The following is a 24,951-nucleotide window of genomic DNA, read 5'->3' as shown; positions in this document are numbered from 1 at the left end:
TGAATATTAATTAATTCTGTTGCATGAAACTGAATTTCATGTTTACCACTGCCTGAGAATGAAAAGACAATGCGTCCTTAGCATGTTTATCTATGAAGAAACTTCTCTAACTATGAAGAACCACACAGCAAGCTTATAATTATTAAAGCAAAGGACCAAGTGAGGTGTGGAGTAGTTGTCAACCCCACAGCAGCAATTCACACAGCAGTAATTTACTAAGGGGCACTTCTTAAGTCAGCATGTCCTTCAGGATTGGTCTCTGAATTAGGACACAATATCCTGACATCTTCTGCTGAATGGTTCCCAGGCAATTGGAGCACGGGGATATACGTGTGCTAGGGAGGTAGCTGGTGTGGGAGCATCAGCTTGGTATTCCTCAACTGTGGACTGGAAGGACTGGAATAGCAGTCACTGGCTGGCAGGGTAAAGGAATAAGTGCTTACTCAGGCGCTATCCAAACTCTTCATTCTTATTCTACAGTCATAGCATGCCATACAGATCTGCTACAAACACCAATCTTATTTATGACACATTGTACAGCCCTTGCAGTCAGTGAGGTACTCTGGCCCTCAGTGTTTCAAGGAAAACTGTCTTGTGCTGCATTAGCATGCAAAATGAATGAGACAGGGCCCAGCTCCAACACCTCCCCAAAATATTATGCAACAATCTAATTAAACTTTATTGTAACTATACAAGCGAGGAAACAGAATGAAGGCTGGGTAGGTAAGCTTAATTTTGTAATTTCCTTAGCCTTTGAGTGCTTGCAATTTGATAGTCTTGTCATGTCGGATTTTTAATAGAATTTCTTGCATTTTTAGAAAATAAATTAAATTATGAACTTTCATGCTGTTCAGTTTCTGCTAGGCCAGCACACTAGACCAAGGCAAAAACTTGTGCAAACAATTGGGCAAATTCACTGCTTCCTTCTATGTCAACCTTTCTGTTGCAACTGCCTAGTGGTGGAGCTCTTCCTTCTTCCTCAGTGCCTTATTGGTCAAAGAGAGAGAGATTTCCTCTGCTACAAACAAAAGCATGGTACCAGCATTGTTTGGTACCTAGAAAGCAGAGTCTATATACGTGGAAAACACTCTGTGAACACCAGCCAGAAACAACCAATTGCACCAGATACCTCAGAACTAAACACCAATCCATCCCCACATCCATGAGAACTGTAAAAATTACACAGTTGGAAGCATCGTTTTTTTTTAAGACATCTTTGTTCTTGTACCTATCTAGGCTTACACTTTCCAATTAAAAAATTGTTTCTGGGCTTGATATCAAATGCTTGAAAACGCAGCCAGAAACATAAGCAACTCAATATAAGCCCCTTAGAATGGAACATCTTTCATACTGCTATGCCTGGAGAACTCTGCCAATAAGATGCCTCAAAAACAGGGAGAAAAACTCAGGGTGGGAGTGAAAGGAAGGGGAATTAGACTGAAAAGGAATGAAAGGGAAACTAATGAAAGCGAATCCCATAGGGAGGCAGCAGAAAAGTTCCAGACCTTTTGACAGTTCTAAGAGTTCGTTCTAGGTGGCAAAACAGACACTGACTCAAAGGGGGACTCTGATGAGGAAGGGCTGGGGGCTTCAGGGCACAGGCCCTAGGAGACCTGCAGTAACTCTCTGAATCTCTGCTGTATTGTCTGCTACAGCATATGATTAGCTTCCTGTGCTGTAGTGCATTGTAAAGCACTTTATAACGCAATGAATTACACAGCTGAAGTAGAGTAACCACATGCAAGCAAATACAACAACCATTATGCTCTCAGCAACATCCCCCACACCGCCACAAACATTTGCATTAGTGCCAATTAATCTGAGGTGGTACAAACTCAGTGAGGCATAGGATTTGTTCTTTGGTGTGAAGGAGGAAGGGAGGGTAGAAAAATATCCTTTTGTCTTCAGAGAGGAAACATCTGTAGGAGTTTTCAAGGGCTTTGGTGACTTTGTTTAGCGTGGCGCGGGGGAGCGTGCTATTGAGTACTTTGATCTCACCAGCAGGTGACACTGCTGCAAGTGGGAGCAGCTATAAAAAGTTCGAAGCATTCCAGGGACGAGTCGCACAACCAGCAGACAAATGTGTTTTATGCGTGTGACTCACAGTTGCCGAGAAGTGGGAACATGCCACACAAGCTAGTCTTTTCGTTTCAGCTTCACGTTGTGTACTAAGGTCTTCCTTTTCCCCTCACTAACCCCCCACCACTGCTTTCAAACATCAGGGTGAAGCAGAGTCAGGAAGGACGCTGTCTTTTTAACCCTGCTGCAAATGGAAACTCATACAACTAAAGCAACGCCAGGGAAAACTGTTTAAACAGCTCTACCTCTCGCTGAAGTCAGCAGGAGAGCCATATCCTTTAACGTCAGTGCCTAACAACGAGAAGAGTCTACCAAGCACTAAATGTGGGGTTGTGCTTTTCCAGCTCCACGTTTCAACCAGACGTTCTGCAGGAGAAAATGACGATGGTGTTTGTGAAACGCAGGTTCTCCTGTTATGTTTTTTTATTATTATTATTCCTATGGTTAATACAAAAGAAAGAAGATTAAACACTTGAGAATTAACACATTTACCTCTCTTGTGTCTGTGTCATGACTGAAATTACCAGGAGGACTGACCCTATGTAACCCTGTGTCATTAGGGGCTCAGGAAGATAACCTACTCCTATGTGAAGCTCCAGTATCACTAAAGAACAATCTTCCTGCGTTTGGACATTCTAGTGCACAAGTGTTAACCTACTGAGCAAGGCGTGCTCTGCAGAACCTGGTGAGGTCCATGGCTACTATACAGTGCTAAGGGCAGAGTGAAAGGGCTTTTATTTTTTCAGTTAGTAGTTTCTCAGGTGCAAAGGAGATATAGGCATGCCTGCCAAGTTTTGTTCAGCTCCCTGTGTGATATATTGATTTTGTAAATGGGTTAATGAACTTATTTACCATTTCCTAGACAATTTGCATAAAGCCTTCAGTTTTATTTCCCAGACAAGACATCCTGCTCCAAACAGCAGCAAGGATTTGCTCACAAACCCTTGCTGCTGTGCACAGAAGCCAAGAGTCCTTCTGAGAGAGTCTAAACGCTATTCACCAGAGATGATGGGAGGCTGCAGGGCACTGGCAGGCACAGGCAGGTACCCACATTGGCTTTAATGCCAGAAGCATTTGTAACAGCTTGCACTGTCAGTCCTGCCAGTGCATGGCTGCTCTACTCCATGTTTGGTACAGAGAGAGTGGGTACCTGGTGTTGGTCCCTGGCACAAGGCAGCCAAAGTCAATACCTGTTGTCTTTCTGAAGCTCATACGAATGTGTTAAAAAACAGTTGGAATGTGTCAGCCCATCACAGAGGTGCCAAAAACAGGGTGCTGGGCAAGAACCATGGTCACAGGCAGTCCCAAATAGCTCCACAAAGGCCTGACAGAAACACAAGAATTCAAGACTCAAAAAATGTCTCTAAATTGCTTCTACGTAAGCCAGTTAACCAAGGGCCATGAATAGCCTTTCCATGACATTTTACATACATCTTCGGATTTTTTTACTAGTATCTGATCTAGAATGCTGTATAGCATCAAAAAGATGCTCTCTTTGGAGAGGCAAAAGCAATTTTAAATCTAATCACTTAAAATACATTTGCAGAACTACAACCCCACCTGTAAAAAGTAAAAGTAAAAAGCCACACATTGCCTAAAGAGTGACTGTTCTACTGAAGGTGCTCCCTCATTGAATACAAGATACAGTGATGGATTTCAGAATGTTTAGGTTCCATAGTGCAGATGTACCTTGCAATTTCTCATACGTACACTGAAGTAGACAGGTGAGGTTATATAAGCCCGATATCATAGAATGTTTTGAGTTGGAAACGACCTTAAAGATCATCCAGTTTCAACCCCCCTGCCATGGGCAGGTACATCTCCGTAGATCAGGCTGCCCAAGGCCCCATTCAACCTGGCCTTGAACACCTCCAGGGATGGGGCATCCACAGCTTCCCTGGGCAACCTGTGCCAGGGCCTCACCACTTCATGCAGATTAAACTATCAGCATTACAGAACCGCAGTGGAGACTGCCTAGCTTTTGAGTCCCAGAAAGAAAAAGAAAGGGGCAAACAGCAAAGGGGCCAAGCAGTTTTTCTCTTTATCAGTCTCACTTCCTACATGACAGGCTCACTGGCAAAATTTGCTCCTAAATTGTATTTTTTTTGGAACGACACTCTCTGTTCATGTAAGCAACACTTTATTTTTCCATGTGTAGTTATTTAGTTGCTTCACATTTGAATTTTCATGTCACTTCTCTTCCTCTCTGTAGTTTCTGCTTTTTTAAACAGTGTGAACACATTCTGTAATTATTGCTGACAGCCCAATGTTTAATGGTGTTGAGCGTCTTTTAAGGCACAGTCAGACATTTGCTTGGGAGACAGCTGCCTCTGCTTAAAAAGTCACTGCCCCTAAACTATTTATCGTTGCCCCCACAGCTCCTATGTGGCAACTATCCATACCTGCAAAGCTGAAGTAAAGCCCAATTCCCTTCCTGCTGCAACAGCCTGGAAGAGCCCACGGATTCAGTTACTGCACCTCAGCAGAAGGGAGCAGGAACAAATAGCTGATCAAGCAGCAACTTGTTAAACCGCCACAGCTGTTTCTCAAGCAAACATCCGACTGTGCCCTTGGAAGCAGCACAGCGCATGCGGCGCTGGAAGGGAAGAGGTTCCCAAAGCCAGGAGATGCTGTGGGAACCATCCCACATTCCTCCCCTGCCCCAGCTGAAAGCCAACCGCTGTGCTGTGACCACAGCTGCTCTGCACACTCGCCTGCCCTGTCTCCAAGCCTCCTCCTGGCCTTCCATCTTTTTTCCCTGCAAGCACCAGAAGGATCATAGTGTACTTAAAGCTCCCCTGAACTTTTCTAGCTGCTTTTATCCACTGTTTCACAGGAATGCGGTCGATATGGCATGCTTCCCAGCTGTTTTCACAGAAAACTGGCCCAGGCAAGCATGGCTTTAGATAGGCTGGGTGTGACTGATTACCTGGTACACAAGTGAGGCGGTGATTTGATTGGCTCCAGTCCCGAGTAACGTGAAGTAACAGAGAACTCATCTATCACCATGCGGTGCTTACCAGGTGAACCCTTCATGAAGAAAACTTGCCTGACCTGATAATACAGTATTACCCCCAATAATTACATGATTTAACACAAGTGCCAACTACCCACTGAGGAAGGGGAGGGGGGAGGGGGGAGGGCAATTGCAGCCATCTGTGCTTGTTTGCCTGAATGTTCCCATAAAAACGTTCTCAGTACAGCACACTTGTACATGGTAGTCTTGAGAGGGTATCAGGAACTATTCTTTGGGGCAGTGCTTGGCCACTCCATGTGTTGTCAAACTACGCTGTTGATACTGCCGGTTTGCTGAGAGTATCTTGAGATTCTTGAACATATGGAGTGTGCAAGAAACTCAGTCCCTTCCTTTGCTGAACAGAAAACCCTAATCCCTTGCCACTGCCTTTTGTATTACAACAAAAGTAACTAACACATTTTTGTGTTATCTGTTCCCTTGCTCTGCACTTCAGTGAAGTTAGTTCAGAGCAATTAGTGACTTTCCCATACTGTCTGAAAGAGTAGGCACTTTCTAGTCCTCTTTCATCTTACTTACCAGAATTATTTTTTTAATTAATACCTCCATTGTATGTGCACAGTAGCAAATAAGCCCAATACTTTCACCATTTGTAAGTCAGCACATGATTTTATACAATTTATACAATGCCCTAAGAAATGAAAGCATACCTGCTCACGGTACCCTATGCAAACACTTTGCAGGATTTTCCATTATCATTAAGGCCAAAAAGAACCAATGCGAACATCTTATCCAGTCTCAGCTACCATAAAGATGTGACTTCAGTAAAGGAAGTCTTGACCTAAACAACTCTGATGACAGAGAGCCCACCGCATCCACTGCTGTCCCTTAACATTGAAAAGGCATTTCTTCCACCCAACCTAAAGGAGTGGAGAGAGTTCAGGAGCTATGTTTTCTACCCTGGAAATGCTTTATGCAAGATCATCTTTCCTGTGTGGGAACAGAGGAATACAACATTGCAACAAACTCCTCGCTTCCCTTCTCCTCCCCATCACATTTGCCTCCAATCTTGAACTGGAAAGTGTTAAATCCTTAAGAATTATAATGGATTTCTTTTGACTCAATACTGATAAGAGTTTTGCTGTGAAGAAAATATTCAGCTTTTAAGAAATTGCTCCTAAAATACAGAGATATAAATTTACGCTAGTCTCTCCTCATCTGGCTTTGAATCATCCCAGAGGGTTGTATGGTGAAGATGGCATTTTGCTTTTCAATCTGCAGGATTTTTCTATTAAGTTCTATATAAGATTTTCATCAGTTTGCTATAGCTAGAACCAAACTGCACACATTTCTCCCTTCCAAAGCAAGAAATGATTACTTTTGTTTAAAACAAATTGCCAAAGAAGATGCTAGGAATTCCTCTTAAATATGATCAAATGCCCTAATAACATATACATTTTTAACTGACATTCCATTGTGAAATTTAACATTTGGAGACAATATAATTTTAGAAATAAAATCCAGCAGCAGAACTCTGCAACGAATCATCCTGAAAATCCCAACATTGCAAAATGCTCCAGGTAGGGAACTCATGCTTCTGCTATAGCAATACTGTAGGTAGCATGTGGTGTATATTAGTACCATTCTCAGCTGTGCCTGGGTATTTAGGAGTATTATCACAATAAAATTCACCAGCCCCATCACAGTCCTTTCAAAAAGCCATGAGTTTCACAAAGGAAAAGCTAAAAAGCTCCACGGGTATTCAGTTTATTCAGCAGAACAGCTGATAACTGATCCCGCAGTCCTTATTCAGGGAAGAATCTAATTCCTAAGGAGAATTCAAGTGAGCTCCATTAGCTCAAATGCTCTTCACCAAATAACCAGTAGCCCCAGAAGACTGGAGACAGATGAAAATGTTACTTCCTAAACCAAGCTGCTAAATGGAGTCAGCTGAAAATTTTCAAATGGAATTTCAACAAGGGCTTAAAATCAAAGGTATTTTTGTCTTGAGTAGGACAGCAAAACCACATCTCCAGGAAGGCAAAGAGGCATAACAACTTTTAAAGCATTATTATTATCTTTGTGTAAAAATCTCAGTATTGTTCAAGCCATTCCACTTCCACGGAATGAGACTACGTTTTCACAAACTGTTCTTTGCTGGTCTTGGTGCCTGGTCCAGAAACCAAATACCACGCTAGAATAAATAAATTAAAGGCATTTCTTACTGTGTTATAGACAATGTATTTCTGCAACAGAGGGAAAGATGACAGCAACTGTGTTGGAGGGCATTTAGGTTCTAGTATGGTCCACAAGCAGGCAAAAGGAGGCTAAAGTTCAAACAATAAGATGGTGCAGTTAAGGCAGCCTGTTTCCTGCTTTACTGCTGTACTTGCTCTTGCAATTCCCAGTCATGTAGCCAGGCTGCTAATTTCACCAGCACTGAGCAAATGGGTATTGAGCAGTGTTTCCCAAAAAGTTGCAGGATTTAGCCAGAAACCTGTTCTTCTGAGACTAAATGAACTATTTCCTTTTCACCAGTGCATCATCTTCAACGTGAAAATTAGTAGCAAACAGTCACATAGGCCAGTCAGAGATAGGGGAAAAATCTCCAGACCTTAGAAGGGTGTCAAATGCAGTTCACAGAGAGCAAAATTAATGCCACTAGAGGCGGCCAAAGTTCACCTTTGAGCAATTCTCTTATAAGTGAATGCTTCTTCCATTTTGCTTTTGCAAGCTTTAAGGTGCATAGGTAAAACAAGATCACAGAGTGACTGAGATGTTTTTACAAACGTGGACAAAGAAGGTAATTTTAAATCCTTTCTGAGGTGTGTATAATTACAAGTACATTTCAGATGTTGTTAATATGCTTAGGTGCTTAGGGAAAGCAATCTTATATGAAAGATAACCTTTTAATAGATTACTTTATTACAGCAGCACTCAGCTTCACCACTACATTCAGTGTTGAGTTAGCCTCCCTTGTTTTCTAGAGATTTATAACTAAAAAATTTTGAACTGAATATTCATGCCAGCTCATAAAATTTCTATATTAATTGGCAAAAATAAAAAAAATGGTTAATCTTTTACAGATATGAATACCTATTGGCTAAGAATTAAAGAAGCTCTTTTATTTTTCTTTTTTTCTTCATTTTTTGGCAGTCCCCTAACTTCATAACCATTTCTCTATAAGAAATATATTTGGCAAATGATTAACATATATTGATTAGTTATTACACAGGAGAACTGTTATTGCAGAGATTTTGTTTTAAACTTAATCAAAGCTTGCATTAGACAACAGATTGCAAAAGCTCCACAGGAACCATTAATAAAAGCTTTTTCTTTTTTTTAAATAAATTAATTTAGTGCTTATGAAAGCAAGAGATCAGTGGAGTTGGCCACGGCCAGTGATGTGCAGACTTCCTATAAGGCTTTGCCAACACCTTATGGTCTCAGACTAAGACTTCTTACTATTTCAGTCATGAATCCTCTGAGCAGGCACTGCTGTTTGCCACAAACTGCACGGCACAGTCGTGATGTAGGACAAACAGTTTCTAGAATTAAATTCCTAGTCTAGGCACCAGCCCTGCTCACCTTAACCATGCAGTAGTCCTGTGTGATGCCAGCAGATCAACTCACATGACCATGATTTGGCTCTTAACTTTTAGCTATGACTTCAGCTATATCTTGAAGCCAGCTTCCCAGGACAGTTTGGCAAGCATGCATGCAGTAAATCATGTGGATGTTCAGTGGCGCAGCTACAACACTTGATAATTCAGTTTTGCAGAAACATCCTGCTCACCTACCTCTCCAAAGAAGTCTGTTTAAAATCAGTCTGACTGCTGGCACAGGTAAAGTAAGCAGGATTTCCTTCTCAAGTTCCCTGCTTTCTGATGATATGGCTTCTCTTCTGCATTGTGTGAAGGAAACAAAACCCTTAGGACTTTTATTGGAGTGAAAACCACCAAAACAGAGCCACTTAAACACTGGCTCACGAACATATACGTAATCCCCTTGAGATAATACCTTAAATTGCCATCAAAACAGCAGCATTACCTGCCTACACTCAAGTAAATTATGGATAGTCATCTGTTTAATGGCAGTGGTGCACGGTTGGACAGATCTTGAACCCTCTCTTCCATGCGTTATGTCCTGCCTGTACTACATAGTCTCTTTTTTTCCCCCAGTTTCTAAGGTAGGGATGAAAGTAATGTTTCTCTACCTTCCAGAGCCGTTGCCATGACAGATGCAGTAAAACACTATTGTGTGATTCTCAGATCCAACTATGGATACCGGGTAACCATACAAGCACTTTACATAGGCATTTTTTTCCCAGTACCTTTTTAGCCAAAGAATAAGATAGGTACAGCCCTCTGAAGCCTGTCTTTTTGACACCTTGCAAGGTTCTGAAAGAATCACTGCTGAGTAACTTCCTGGTTTCTTTACCTGAAGAAAAATATGCTCATGTGTTCAAGACACAAACCTACCATGCAGGACTTCACACTAAGACTTTTAACATGTATCATTAGTGGCATTGTAAAGTTTCCATGTGAGTAGTGTAATATGTTAAATGGTAATCCAAAGGATCCATTATGTTCCACTGGTACAAATTCACTTTTTACACAAAGGTTTGGCATGATTAATGAACTGTTATGGTCTATTGATTAAATATTACCTGTTACAGAATTGCTTAAATACATATTTACAAGATAAACTGGAACAGCTCACAGTCATTACGGTCTTTGTGGTAATTAATAGGAATGTTATGTAAATACACATTTAAGTGATTTATCTAACAGGGCTCCAAATAAGCTGTTACAATCTATCATGCTGTAATGAATTGGCTCCTTTACTGTAGGAGGTAGGTATCTGACCTCTACTGGAGTACGAAAGACCTGCTTATATGTCTCACTGGTCTCTTCAGTAAGACATAAACAGTGTCTCACTGTTTTCTTCAATAGAAAACAATGCCTGAAAAAGCTGCTACTGGTGAACAAAAAGAGGAAAAACGTGCAGTAGATGTGGTGGTAGTAGTTAAACAGCTCCTAAAATGGTCTGTGGTCTTCTTGGCTAGGGAATGACTTTGAGCCACACTTGCCTTACCTTCAGCAGCAAAGGTCCCAGGAAGGCTGCAGGGAAGAGTAAGCCCACAGGCAAACAGCGTGCTGCATAGGTAGAGGCTGCATCTCCTCCACATGACTGCCTGCCCCTATCCCAGAGCACAATAGTCTCTTGGGAGCAGAGAGACACAAGAATGAACCTGGCCTAAATCTTCTGAGGAGCATGAGGACCATCAAACTGGGCTGGATCTAGAAATTCAAGACAGGCAATTTGCTAGTACTCCATGAGGCACAGGTACGCTGCAGTCCTGATGCTCATAAAGCCAAAGAATGCAGTAGTCAGCACTGTTCCCTCTTAGCTAGTGCCTAATTCAGATACAGGTATCTCACACAGTACTTCTTTGGACTGAGACAAACTATGAGGATTTTCAGTCCCACCCAAAAAAAAGAAATTTGAGGAAATCATTAGACATGACAAAATAGATGCTGGAGTTCATTTTTAAGTATAAAACTTGCCTTCAATTTGTAATTTTTATATCTAATTGTCATTCTCTAGATTTTCAGCATGCCATCAAAGTATTAAGTTACTTCAGGTAGTCTTGCAGTGTCTCCTTCACTTTGGTTTGGGAACACTCGGGCATGCAATGAAACAACTAAATCAGGCTCTCAGTTCTGCTCATAGCTTCATAGAGCTATCTTTTTTGTTTGTTTTGTTCATGAAAGGAAAAATTGTCTACTCTGAGATTGATGTTATCACTTTTAACACTTTCCTCTTCAAAGTGGTCCCCCAACTCATACTACAGACAAAGCAGTCCAGCTTCCTTTGACCTCACAGAGTGTAAACAAAGACTCGATTCAGTTATTACTTACTTTGAAGAGGTTGGTTTTTGTATGCTATTTGACTTCCCAGGCAGTGACTGGAACAAAATCATGAACATTACTTCCTGATGCAAACTGGACTTGGAGGGTCATTAGACATTCTACACAGCTAGAGGTCTCACAGGCACAGGGGATGAAACATAAGCAAGTTTTGGCATCACAGAGACACTCCTTCAGGCCCAAAGACAGTGAACCAAGGCCGTTCACCTGCATGGTAATATGGAAGAAGACCCTGAGAAGGTCTACACATCTTTGGGTGTATGATGGAGCCCCAGTGCCATTTCTGCCTAATGAGAAGAGAGGAGAGATGGCCATTATGACTACATGCATCCTCCAGTCACTGTGGGAGCTCAGAAGACACCTGCTCTTGTCTTAGGGCTCCAGATGCAGCTCTTCAAGCAGCTCTGACAGAGGTGAGGGTGGTCCTTCATACAGCCATTTCTGAACTCATCTGAGCTAACCCTGGTGGGGGCAGGTTTGAGCCCTCAGCCAGTAGGCAGCCACTAATGAAATCCATTAAACTGTCAACATTTAGGGAACACTGTTTTTACAAAACCACTTAAACATACCATGTAACAGACAGCTGAATTAGGCCTGTCTGCCTGTGTGGAGTCAGAAAGAGCCATGTTACTCTTCAGGGGATTGAAAACTACTTTGCAGAGCAGAACCCTGATTTTTTTCACTTTATTTTTAGCAATTATTCAAATGTACCTAAAATGGACAAGAACATTTTTACTCCATTCATAGTAAAAAAAAAAAAAATCCTTCTATCAAAGATAACAAGTACTTTCCAAAAAGAAACAAAACCCCAAGACACTGGTACCAGACGGGCTTTGAAGAGGTGATTTGAAAGCTGGGGGAGAGACACCAGTAACCATGGTAAATGCCTGCATTTTGCTGGCGTTCCATGGCAGGGTGTTTTAAGATGCACAGAAAGAGGTCAGAGCCCATCACAGGTAAAAGGCTGCAATGTAGTCAGCCAGTGTGCCAGAGAAGTGAGGTCAGAAAAAAACTGAGGAATCCAGGTCCCCCAGGCCACTGGCAGCTGCTGTGTGTGCGTGTGTGTGTGTGTGCACGCCACAGGCTGACAGAAGTGACAAATCGAGCTGTTGGAGAGAGACCAGAGCAGCCCAAGTTGCTCTGTAAGAAGCCCAGCAGGGTAAGCAGCAGTGTGCTACTAGGATCTGCTAAAGGAGCAATCCAGCTGCCTCCTGCTTTGCTGGAGGTGAGGGGCTGTGACTTGACCAGCAGGTCACTTTCAGTAGGAGATTTTCGAGGTGTGGGAAATAAGTTTGAGCATAAAGGAAAACAGGTGAAGAAATGCTCACTGTCCTTCTAGTTTCTGCCCAGAAACGTCTGGACATCTCAGATCCACTGTCGGAATACATTAAGGGAAGTTATTTCCCAAAGGCTGTCCGTCTTGTGGTCTATCTTCTACTGGAAAAGATCAGGTGTGAGCACTTTTAAGGAGCTTCCAACGACTCCCGGTATGTTCTGGAAAATATGCCTCATTTAGATAGATCTTTTTGTCTTGTCCCATCCTGTTTCTGTCGCTTCTCATTCGTATAATCCTATATAGCAAAGGAAGATGTTTGTTTTTTTCCTGTACGGTTAATCTCATTACTGCCTATTCCTTTACTCAGAGCCACTGTTTCCCACCCTCCCCAAACTGGACTAGGGGAGTTTCATTTTCCTGAAAGGTTTTCATTTGGGTTGGTAGAGACAGAGATGACTCCTTGGACAAAGAACAGATATGATACAGAAAACACAAGGCAAACCTAAATGTCCTAAATAAGTCTGTGTCCTGACTAAGAATGACAAGGAAACATGGTCTTCCTTGATCAGGAACACTTGGTTATCCACAGTGAAGTTTTCAAGAGAGTGACAATTGTGTGACACATACTGGCCTTTACACATTGGCTTTAGGCTCTTATCCTCTCTCCACACAAGACTGGCAGCCATCAATCAGGAACAACTGGCGGCGCAAAAGAAAGAAGGATTTTATAGTCATCCGCAGTCTCAAAAATTCAGTCTTACAAACAAAAACTTCTGAGACATCACCATCACCTTCCCAGTAATGAATAGTGATGTCACAAGACAAGCATTAAAACTGCAGATATAAAATAAATAGTTAAAGAAGGTAAATGATGAAAAAAACACACCACCAATTTCCATGCAAATTTCCCTAGTTCTAACAAATGAAGGGCAAAAGCAGAAAAATAAACAATGCATCTGCACAATTGTTTCTAAATAGAATATTTTTCAAAGCTCACCAAGAGACATCACCAACTCTTTAACATTTGCTTTGCCACTAATTTGTACCCTGTCAATTTACAAGCTATTTCAAACACCACCTTTATTTAATAAAAATGCAAAGCACAATGGGGAATTTATGTAAACAAGGTTGGCCAAATATCTTTGTAGGACATTCTGGAAGGAGTCAGGAAATGAATGAATGAATGAATGAATGAACATTTTAATAATTTGATGTAACTAGGCTATAATCTAACCAAAACACTAGGCCCAGCCCTTTATTACCATATAAATATCCACGGAAGTGGACTTCGACAGAGGAAAAGAGTTTTGAATCATCTCCCTGGTGGGAAGACACATGACTCCTAGTCCTTTAAAAAAATCTTTTACAACAGCAGTACTAATTATTACTAGACAGTAACATCATAAACAAAATACTTTTGACTCAAAAACTCATTGAGCATTTAACAGAAAGTACAATGATTATTCTTAAGGTATAAGTGAAAGATCATGGTCTAGATTTTGAAAAGGATCTACTGATTTAAAATGTCTTAGCCAAATTAATGTTTAAAGTTAAAATGACCTAACTGGTCACAAGGCTTCTTGGAGTACAATAGAGAAAGAAGAAATATTGGATTTTCTCCATGATGGATGACTGTAGGAAAACCTCATGGGAATTATTGCCTAGTGTTTTTCAAAAGATTTGCTCTTTGATTTCATGATGGTGGACAAAGGAAGGCTATTCAAAGAACCTGCTTCTGTTCTCCGCCTGGTTAAGCTGTCCACAAGACTACAGTGCCCCATTATTTGGGTCTCCAAATTGAGATTCTTGTGCTGGATTGAAGTCAGCCCCAGCTGACTTCAGTCAGCAGCCATTTCAACCAAAGAATCCCTTCTACAAATATACCATGGCCACACATGATGTTCTGGAGATATAGAATTGACAAAGGAACAATACTTTTATGTTACAGAGGTCAAAGGTACCTTACAAATACATGAATGGGTGCATTCTAGGCAATTTTAAGCAGTATTTTTAAAAAAATCTTGTTGGACATTCTAGCAACTGATCAGTCATTTATAGAAAGAGTTACTACTCCTTTACTAGCCTTCAGTAACATTATACATGTAGAGTCCTCATGTAAGCTGTAGCTTATGCAGCTTCAAATTTCAAAATATGAACATCATAAATTCTCTTTCCATCTTTCTTTCCTGTGTTTCATACGCAAAAGATCTCATTTTCCAGATTGCTGAGTAGTCTGTAATTCACTTCACTGGGAGCCACTGTAGACTCAGCATTTTTCCAAAGCAGGCTAATTATTTAGTTGCCCAAACATGATATAAGAAAACTATAACAAAACTAATTCACAGCTACTACAAAAGTAACTGTCTTGCACAAAAGTGGCCAAATCCTGGTTCATCACAGGAGAAGGGAAACAAGAAACCTAGACCTCTGAGGGAAATGGGTATGTTTCAGCTGAGTTGGCAAATAAATTGGCTGGGTTTACTGAGCTCTGTGTTGCCATAGCCAGACTACTCCTTGCACCTGAATTTATTGTTTTAAAGCCAGCTCAGGTGTCTCTATTCTATCACCGCCTGACAGTTCAGCACACTCAGTGAGAGAATACTAGCACCCCTCAAGGGCTACTCTTCTCAAGGGGAACAGTAATGGGAGATGACTTTACTCCCTTCCACATCAGCTGGTGCTGTGCAGGAAGTACATGACTTAACTTCTTAAAGACCGCAGGGGATATTCTTGGTTTGCTCACTCAATCACACCTGTAAGCTGCCTTTCTTCTTCACAGACAAAATACCTTCATATAACCTCTGTTATGCATTTGTATGTTACTGATATTAGTAGGAAGAATTTGGCTCTTCAGTAGGACAGAAGGCATTTCCAAGGGAGAGTTTTCATAGCAAAGTTCTTGAAAGCCATGAAAGGACTGAAAATACCAAGCCTTAGTGCCCTTCAGGTTACTCTGAGACAGTCTCAAAAGAGCTCAAATCTCAGACACCACCAAAATAAGAGATGAGTTTCCAATAAGCTAATTATGCTGAGCTCATTTATAAAACTCCTCATTTAATTCTGTGCCTGAGTTAGAGTCCAGCTCTTTTTGAGAGTACCTGTCAACCAAAGAATTCAGCATGTTATCTGCTTTTCAAGATCTTCCAGGAATCTGGATTCCCTCCCTTATGCTACCATTACTTCTGGCTTTAATGATAGACATGTCATTTCTGGAGAAAGGAAATTCCTCAAATGAGTGGGAAGACTTTTTTTTTCACTAAAACCTAGTGCCATTCATAAAGGTAGAAGATAGCCCAAGCTGTGTCGCATTTGGACCATCTGCCCACACAGCACTGAAGTAAAAGGACATATTTAGTGGATGAGGGACACCTACTCTGCATTTGGGGGAAGAGCTGAGACTTGAGAATGAATTAAATAAGTGATCACATTATATTGCTTTATCTTACACCTAAAGTGTCTGCTGCCTAAGAAAATTCTGAAAATTCTTGCTGGAGCATACACATAGTCAGTTTTAAAATGACTTTTAAAATAAAAGACCTCCTTAACAGTCTTAAGGAAACTAAGCACAGCAAAGTTCCAGATGCTTCTCACAAACATGGGCATTTTTTCCTTCATTCAGTGTCTATTTTAGCACTGAGAGGGCCAATTAAGGTGCGAAACAGTACACTTCCAGCAACAACTTCCATAATATTCAGTTTCCTTTCAATATCTGAAACAATGTGGAGCCCTTACTCTGCACTTTCTCCCATGCTATCTCAGACGACACAAACGGAGTGCACAGAACAGAGCAGCTCAGATAACTGAGATTTTAGATACCTATCAAAGTAGCGTATGGCAGACTGAGACTGCTCAGGAGTACCGACAGCTGGCAAACAGCATGTCAGGCTTTTCATATAGATGCCCAGAAGAAGAGGGAGCCAGCACTACACAAGCCAAGTTCCACCTGCATTTTCCTGTATGCCTATAAACACATGAACCTTGCCACTACCACTGAACTGGGCCTCGGCACCATCCTCGATTACAGTCAAGATCAACCCATAATCAACCATCATCTACAATGTAGACACACATTCTTCTTTATGCACTGGCTCCCAAGCAAACATTGATTTATTCTGCATTCTGCCTGGCTTTGTCTGACTTCTATTTTTGTTAAAGGCAACTGTGGTAGCTTTACCATAGTTTAAGCTAATGGTTAACCAGACAGATGAAATCTCGTGAAATGTTGTTGGACTGACTCACTGAGTCATGAGCAACTTCAGTGAAAGTACTGAGCCTTGAAGAAGACAGAGAAATGCCTTTCTGCCTAACTGTGATTACAAGGAACCTTCCTTCCATGTTTTGCTGCCACTAAACTAATGCTTGCTTACTGAAGTTGACAAGTGAAGACAGAGTATTAATAGAAAATCTCAGAAATCAGTTCATTTATGTTCAAGGCCATAATGTAAACTTAGTTTTTCATACAGGAAAAACTAGCAGCAAGCTCTGTATTCACACCCAGGCAACTGGATTGGCTAAATGCATTAAGGAAACAAGTGCTAACCTAGTCTTAGTGTAATTATGCCTTCATCCGTTTTCCCCCTTTTTAACTGTTTGATATTACGCCGCTTCTTTCTCCTTCTGAGAGGAAACTACTCCAAGCAGGTTTGAAGCGTGATTCATCACAGTTCTCCTGGCTTCAGTGTGATCATGCCACTGTCAAAGTGGAGTAAGTAAGTAGAAAGTCAAAAGTTTTGGATATCTGAGTGTTCCCAAAAATCTGGGCTATTTGGAGAAGACTGCCCATGAATGACTGCAGTAGGACTGGCACGATAAAAGCTTTTTGCATTACTGTAACTTCATATACAACATAAACCCATTCTGCATTATATTTTACAGCCGACGCAACCCATAAAAATAGACTTTGTGAAGAGTCCTTCCAGAATCCAAGCCATAATTAAAACTCTGTCTTCCATGTGAAGGTAAACTAGGCTTGAATCCCAGTGCATTAATGGGAAATGCATCTGAGTACCTCAGAAAGCTCTGGGGTTGGTCAAGTAAGCAGAAGAGGAAGAAGAACCAAGGAAGCCTCAAAGGCAGACTATTCCTATGGCAATTAAAAGAGAATGAAGCTCAGCTCATCCTTTGTTACAGACCCAGGACCTGAATAAAGGAGAAAGATGCCACATGGGAAAAAAAGAATGCCAACTGACTCAATTGTAGCTCCTCTGCCCTAACTGTATGTCCTAATGTGGTCACTCTCTGCCCACATATTTCACTTTGAGCTACATCATACAAAAGCATTTTAATAGATGCTTAGAGAATGACCCAGAAAGTTACCGTAGAGTAAGCTAGGCTTTGCAAATTCATACCTTAGGACATGGCAATCATTCTCCAAGAGAGGTGTACAGTGTGACCTTGGATAGGTTACTTGGTCCATAAGACTCAGCTTCTCATTCATAAAATTGAGATGAGAGTACAATTTCCTTCATCTGATGAGCAGGTTTTTAGCTGCAGAAACCATCGCTTTGCAACATCCTAGAAAAACTGGGGCTCTACCTGCTGCTGCCATACAAATGTCCACAGATATGAGTTTGAAAGAGCTCTTTTATGTTCATGACGAAAGAGTTGACGACAGAATTGTCAGAATAGATGATTTGAGATGAATGTCCTTTGTGTCCACAGCTATCAATTTGCAAAATCAAGTCTAAATGATCCCACTTATTCAAAACCAATCTCATTAATTTTGTTAACTTGGAGTTTTTTTGTATCTTCACTGTCCTACAGGGTTCCAAATAAATTTTAGATCTTTTTTTACTTAATCTGACTTTCAGGCTTTTTTATTTTCTTAATGTACTTTACCAGTTTCCCACTGTTGTTGCTGCTATGCAACCAGTTGCAACAAACTGGGGTGTCAAGACAGCTGTTGGGCTCTGTTTGCTGGCCTGCAGTGTTGCTTGGGCTTCGACAGAGCAAAACATGCTTGCAGTCCACACAGTGATATCAAATATGAACCTCGGCACTAAAGTTTTGACAAGTTACCCGCCCTTGCTCAAGCCCTACGTCTCTGTAAGAACACAACATTGGAACGACGGAGGCAGTCACTTTCTTCCCCCAGGGAATCACCTGTACAATCAGAAGGAATATTTGCCATTACTGTTACTGTACCTTCCACAACACTGACAACCACCATATAACTCCAGCAGAAAAGAGAAAGAAAGGAAAAAGGAAAAAAAAAGAAAGAAATACCACTCTCTAGACAACACAAAAGCTTGAAGTTAGGACCTCAGAACCCAGTAACTGCTGAGCCATTAATTTCTCTGAAATGTCTCTGCGCTACAAAAAAAAACCCATACTCCATACATATATAAGGAAAATATTCCCTGCAAGCTTCCTAAAGGGAAGCTTCTTTTTATTATACCTCTCCACAGTTGCTTTTCTAAAACCTACATTGCAGCCGGAACTCAAAAAATAAAAAAATTTAAAAAAAAAAAGGAGAGAGAATGGCTTTGTTAGTTCAAAAAATACACAAGTTGCTGTTAGCAGGAGAAAAAAAATGTTTCATTCTTGACCTTTACAGAGGTAAGACAAAAAACAACTACTTTTTTTATACTAATAGCATTCTGTGCCTGTCCCTTGTATATTTTCTTTTAAACTTGCCATTTTGCTGTTGCAGCTGGGCTTGTCAGTTTTCAGCACTAATGGGTTGTGATACGGTGTCAGGGGAAGTCAACAATCAATGTTGGAAAAAAGGGCTATCACTGCTGACACAGCCAAGGATGGAAACACAATGGCCTTCATTTTAAGAGAAACAGAAGAAAAATCCTGAGTTATATCTTGCTTTGAAGATTAGTAGAGATTTAGTCTTCACTGACCAAGATATCATTTTCACTCCTTCCTGCCTCACCCTATCCTCCCATTGGCTTCTAAACATTGGTCCACATCTCGCCTGAAAGATAGATTTAATGAAAAAAGTAAAACATTTTGTATCAAGTCTTTTAAAGGACCACAGTTCACATTTTTGTTTACAGCTGTTAGAGTTATTAGCTTTGGAACAAAAAATAAGAAAAAAACAAAAAGGCTGGACTGCACAGTATATGACTATGGAGCAGCTTGGCAGAAAAAAACATTGTTAATGACTTTTCCACTGCCTCAGTGTGAATCAGATCAGTGCTGAGGCCCTCAGCTCCAGCTAAACTCAACACAACCAATGGATGCGCAGCAGCTGTTAAATCAGGTGCCACAGACAGAATTATGAAAGATAGACAGTGTTCAAAGGCATTCAAAAGAATAAAGGCAATATTATTTGTTTCCATAGCTTCATGTCAGAAAACCTAACTAGCTCTAACTCTCCCAGAGTCCTAGAGAGACAGAGAGAGAGAATGATTATTTTAGTTTCCAGATGGGGAAACTGTGACAAGTACATTCTTTAAGATTACACCAGGATCTTACACAGACAGGCAAGAACAGAAATCAGCAGTCATCAGCATAAATATATTACCAGACATCCCAGCTTCCTTCCCTCCAAACTGCAACTGCCCAGTGTCATTACTGATCTTTTAATATCAGCAGATAAAAGGTCAATCATAGACTTTCCTCTTCTTTTAATGAAAGAGACAGAGACTGATCTCAGAAAATCCACCCTCTCCAAAGCAGACAGGACTAACTGAATCTTGCCTCTTCCAGGCCAAGAAATTAGCTTCTCATAGATATTTAGAAGTGCATTACTCCACAGCTAACCCCACAATATCTTTTCCAAGCATCATTCCTTTTTCTAGCAAATCATGGCCCTGAGTGTGGACTCATATTTACTCTTCTTTCAGTCCCAAAATGTAATTCTGGAATCACAGTTTACCTTCACCAAAAGACAGCTGCACACAGGGGTTTCCTTGGGTATGAGGATAGTGCAAAGCCATGGCAATAAAAGCAAAGTGGGAGGAAAGAGTGGCTAAGAACAGAAAAAGAAGGGAAGCAAGCAGCAGAAAGCCAAAGGAATCAGAATAAACTTCAGGAGATGCTGAGGTTTTTAGGGTGATTTGTCCTTAAAGGTGGCATTTTTTTCTATGGCCTTACTTTCTCCATCACTTATCAGACAAAAAGGAGAGCCAGGAAAAGAAACCAGAGACAAAGTATTTTTCACGGTGCTTCTCCTCCTTCCTGCCTCTTGCACCTCCCTTTCCTCCATAACCCTTGCCAAAAACCTGTCTGACCACTAAATGCAGGCAATCACTAGGTGCTAAATTCACAATGGCATTACTAAACCATGCAGCTCTTAAAACATTCCTACCACAGCACAGTTTTGACACCAGCACTTAAATAACAGCGAACCACTGCTGCTTCAGAACACTGTTGGCAACACACATTTGTTTTGTCGAGCTGCTCTGGTGATATACAGAGCAGCACCCGGGAACGTGGCTGCCACCGGAGATCTGGCAGGATGCAGTGGACACTGAAAGCACCACAAAACAAATTATGAATGCCTCCTCTCTCCCTGGGTGTTACGTTGCAGCAGAAAAGTGGGAGCTTAAGGACCTGACCCCAAGTCCACTGACGCGAATGGGTCTCTTCTCACTCCAGTGTGCTTTCAGTCATGTGGCTTGAAGGAGAGGTGACAAGAAAGTGACGTTAGAGGCAGTTTCAAGAACACTCTGTGCTGTGTGGTTTTTCATCATAAAAATACATAGAATAAAAATTAGCTAATTAACATTCAGAGAGTTTATTTTATCTCATAATGGAGACATGGCCAGTCTCTGACGTTCAAAGCTGATTGGGTTCTGCAGAGAAATGAGGAGCACATCATCATAAAGCAAAGTGCTTAACAGATGACCAAAGTAAATAATGGAAATAAGAGTGGTGTTTGCAAACATGAGCCTGAGAGAAGCAACAAAGCTTCACCCATCAGCATACAAGGGAAGAAAGAATATTACAACTTTAAAGTGCATAAATAAAGAAAAAAAAAATGAAGACCAGACACAATTTTGCATTCCAAGTTAATCAGACAAAAGCAGCCATTTCTCTCCACGTTTCACTGTCACATTCATTATTGCTATCTATGGAAACACAGGGAAGGAGCATCAGTCTCACCTGTGCTACAAAGGAAAGGGAGAAAAGGTCATGGAGCTAAATCCTATAAACCACTTTAAAAACTGAAATGAGCCTCTTAAAAAAATCTAATTGAAATTGACTTCAAGCAGAGTCCTGTGACCTGGACAGAAAAGGTGGTCAAAGGACCATATGCAGCAGGTAATGATGAGAGGTGATGTATTGAGCTGGTTTGCTGTAGGGGGATGTTTTTGGTCTGTTCTTATTTAATATCTCAATTAATGATCTGGAAAAGGAGGTAAATAGCACATTAATGAAATTCACAAATGACAATAAACGAGGAGGCTTGCAAACGTCAGAGAAGATAGCAATAATATAAATGGAAGCTAACAAGGTTAGATATGTAGGCAGGCAATAAAATGAGACTCAGTTTGGAAAAATGTAGACTAATACATCGAGGAAAAATAATCAGAAACATGGATAGCCCGTGAGAAAGCAAAACCTGGAAAGCATCTGCACGGAAAGATATCTAGGAGTGACAGTGAAAAACAAATTGAATCCAAGTTCTCAATGAGATATATCAGTTTAAAAGACTGAAGCAATTTGGGCTGCGTATGCAGGGGAATAATGTCAGAAGAAAATTATGGTCTGTGCATCTGGGAAGACTTCTGCTGAATACTGCATCCACTTCTAGATGCCTCCATAACAGAAGGATGACAGCATGCTGGAAAGGGCTTCAGAGAAGAGCAACAATACTCGTTGGACAAGGAAGGGGATTGATTTATTAATCTAGGTGACAAGGGCAAAACGACAACTGTCTAGAAATATATGAAAGATGAACGGAGAGAACAGAGAGGAATTTCTTGAATGCCAACATGCAGTGGTACAGCTAAATGTAATGGGATGAAAGTAAGGAAGAATAAAATTTGGACAAAGTATCAGGTAGTTTCTCAGAAACCCTGTGATTCAGTGTAGCAGGTAATTTTCAAATGGAGAATTAAAAGTCCCACCAAACAAAGCACTTGAAACTTGAGAGGGTAAAGCACTCAAAGGCAAACTGTAGTGAACAATTGTGCAGGAAGTCCAACTAGCTGCCCTAAGGGGTAGTTCCCATGTTTAAATTCCCCGATTCTGTGACTGTCCCAATAACAAAGCCACATGAGTGGGTCTTCTCTGTTACTTGACTTTCACATACTGTGGTATTTTTCAAGGGAATATGCTGGAATATCCTAGTCCAATGCCTAACCGTAGAGCGAAAGCTAACTGACTGCACACATTGACTATTTAAAGTACTCAGAGACAAGCAGATACGTGACCTGTTTTCATACAAAAAGTACTTCTTTTTCTGCAGACATGTTTTTTTAGCTATGTGATCCTCCGGTGTAAAGTTATTTTGTATATTCAAAGGAAAATGTGATTAAGTTATTTATTTGCTTATTCATGCCTATTGCCTTTTTCTTTTTGCCTTTTCCTTACTTTAACATCTTTATTTGTTCTAGTGTAATACACTGGAACTTGCCTAGTTACAGTAGAGGACTATTCACAGTGAAAAAGGAAGCTTTTAATACCGAACTGCACTGTAATGCTCCGAGACCCTGGTGTTAAAAGTAACAGAAGGAAAAAAGGCTGAAAGTGGTATGTAAGTTAAGAAATACATAGACAACATTTTTCTACAAAGGAAAATTTATACTGTACTTCTCGATACAGTGACCCTGTGTGCATGTGTGTTCACATGTACGTACTTCACCAAGTTTCCCATTTTTATACCACCCAGGTATGTCCCCTTTGGATGCCTACCTTGCTCCTTACAAAAACTATTCCCACATTCTGCCACTGAGAACAAAGAGGTGAAAGGTTTTTCGAAGTTTTCCTGTCCTTCTCACTTCCCCTAGGGGTGGATGGAGAGCTGAGGAAGGAGGAAAGCTTATTGAGAAGAAACCTCCTGTTTTACTGTAATAAAAGGTGGCAATCTTATCGTGTATAGACGCTCGAATGATGTATAGACAAAGGATGTTTGCAGTAAAGATTGCCATAGGCAAAACAGCAGATCTAATCAAAAGCTCTACACGCATGGATGTAGTCAGCTGGTGGGAAAGGAAAGCACTTACAGCACAGAATCTGGAATTACTCTTCTTTCTCTCCAGAGCTTTCCCACCGGAGCACAGGAGAAACCAGAAGCCTTGGTACGTCGGACAGAGAGGTGCCCAGCCATCGCACTAACTCCATGTCTGTGTCACAGAAAGCTATTAACATAATAGCAGTTTTCCTTTTTTTTTTTTCATGGAAGCACTCACTGCTAGCTACCTCCTATCAAAAAAAGTCAGTAGAATGAAGTGGTGTTTGCATGAGAAGTGCTGTAAAAATAGTTCTATTGTACTGAATAAATTACAGACCAAATAAATATGTTAAAAAAATATATTTAACCTTTAGAACATTGGATTTTCAAAACTGTCAGACAGGTGAATGTATTTATGTCCTCAGGTTATCAAAGATTACTGAAGGTCAGGACACAAACAAAGAGAAGGAAAGCACTCTCGGCTAAAGCTACTGCAGAGTTCCTCCTTCACTCCACTGTGAGTAACGTGCTAACCTAGGTGTCCCAGAATAGTCAGAGGTATTACATAACCTGTGTGCTCCATGATCTGAGAACAATGACTGAGAACAATGAAGCACAGTGAAACGTGTTAAGGTGCTCTGGCAGACACACCTCGGCATTTTTTTCGGTTAATTTTTCTTAATTTGCCTGGGGGAGGAGCGTGTTTTTATCTAGAAACACAGGCATTTTAAACTGTAATCTTTTCTGGAACTGTCAAAGAACAGACAGTCTATAAGTCAACACATGGGGGGGTTTGTTTGGTGGTTGTTTTGGTTTCTTTTCTGTATGCCGCTGTCTCATGACCTTGCCTGCCTTGTCTATTTAGACTGTAAATTCCTTGGGTGACAGGACACAGCACCACAGTTTACACAGTGCCAGGCACAGTGGGATACAGTTGTTACTGGGCCATGTGAATTGCCATGAAGCAACCAGTAAATATGATAATAACAATAATAATAACTTACCACACATCAGTTTTGCAGAACGCTGCAGAACCCAAGGGCCAGAGACTCCATGGGGACAAGCCGGCAGGAGGAAACCCACACCGCACTCCTCTGCCTGATAGGTGATATTATTTGATTGCAGACACCTCTCCTCCTCCCAGTGTCCTCATTCTTAACATGCAACATAAAACACATCCCTGGGCGCAGACAGCAAAACTAACCCACTGGATCTACCGGTATCGGCTCAATGCGGCAGTAACTCCCACTCATCCAGCCCTCCCAGCCCCTCCAGGTGTCAGCATGAAGAGCTCTGCCGTCTGCCTGGTGCGAGACCCGCAGCAGGATGTTTAATGGTCTATGCTGCCGTCCAAGCCAGACACATGAGCTGAAACTCTATCTCTCAACATGCAACTTGGATATCTGGCAAGTCTCAGTGAGACACGTTTTCCTCTTGGCCTCCTCTCCTTATTTCTAGGCTCAGTGTTTCTATTCATGGGAGGGGAAAAAGGGAGAAGGGAGGTGTGAGGAGAGACACCGAAGAGCTGTAGCCTGCAGAGGCCCAAAGAAACCAGAGGGAAATAAGGCTCCTTTCTCTGAAAATATAAAATATGAGAAAATTTAATTATCTGCAG

General features: G+C 41.2%; 1 long non-coding RNA gene across 1 annotated transcript in view; it reads right to left on the bottom strand.

The window, feature by feature from the left end:
• LOC128851776 (uncharacterized) overlaps positions 1-24,663 on the bottom strand; it is a 58,438-nt gene extending 33,775 nt beyond the window's left edge. Inside the window, exon 1 of the long non-coding RNA XR_008449218.1 lies at positions 24,341-24,663. This is a non-coding gene — a long non-coding RNA (uncharacterized LOC128851776). The remainder of the gene's footprint in view (positions 1-24,340) is intronic.
• Between the last annotated feature and the right edge of the window lie 288 nt (positions 24,664-24,951).

Source organism: Cuculus canorus, chromosome 3, assembly GCF_017976375.1.
Source record: "Cuculus canorus isolate bCucCan1 chromosome 3, bCucCan1.pri, whole genome shotgun sequence".
Classification (NCBI taxonomy): domain Eukaryota; kingdom Metazoa; phylum Chordata; class Aves; order Cuculiformes; family Cuculidae; genus Cuculus; species Cuculus canorus.
The sequence above is the reverse complement of the archived record's forward strand: the minus strand, read 5'-3'. Positions and strand labels throughout refer to the sequence as shown.